Here is a 365-nt window from a genome sequence, read left to right as displayed (position 1 = left end):
AGCACCTTCCACCACGACGGTTCGAGCGCGACTGACTGGCCGTCCCGGCTTACCGCTACGCGCACGGCCTCGAGTTTCGAATTACGCGCGGCTTAACGACTACATTCTGCATCTGTCAGTCTTACCCGCCCGAGATGAATACACGGATATTACGTGGTCATTTTCCAGCGGTCGCCGTACGAAACAGCACGCGAAAAGTCGCTGCTCCGTTCTTCGAAATACTAAAAATTACCCGACTTTTTCACTCGAGCGGTAAAATTCTTAGAACGCACTCGTGGAGAAATCACGGATCCACGTTGTAATTTGAAATTGTTCGACGAGTACGAATAGAATATAATTAGAGTTGTTTGTTTTTTTTTTTTTCT

The sequence above is a fragment of the Habropoda laboriosa genome, unplaced genomic scaffold, assembly GCF_001263275.1.
Source record: "Habropoda laboriosa isolate 0110345459 unplaced genomic scaffold, ASM126327v1 scaffold88, whole genome shotgun sequence".
NCBI classification, from domain to species: domain Eukaryota; kingdom Metazoa; phylum Arthropoda; class Insecta; order Hymenoptera; family Apidae; genus Habropoda; species Habropoda laboriosa.
Note: the sequence above shows the minus strand (reverse complement) of the source record.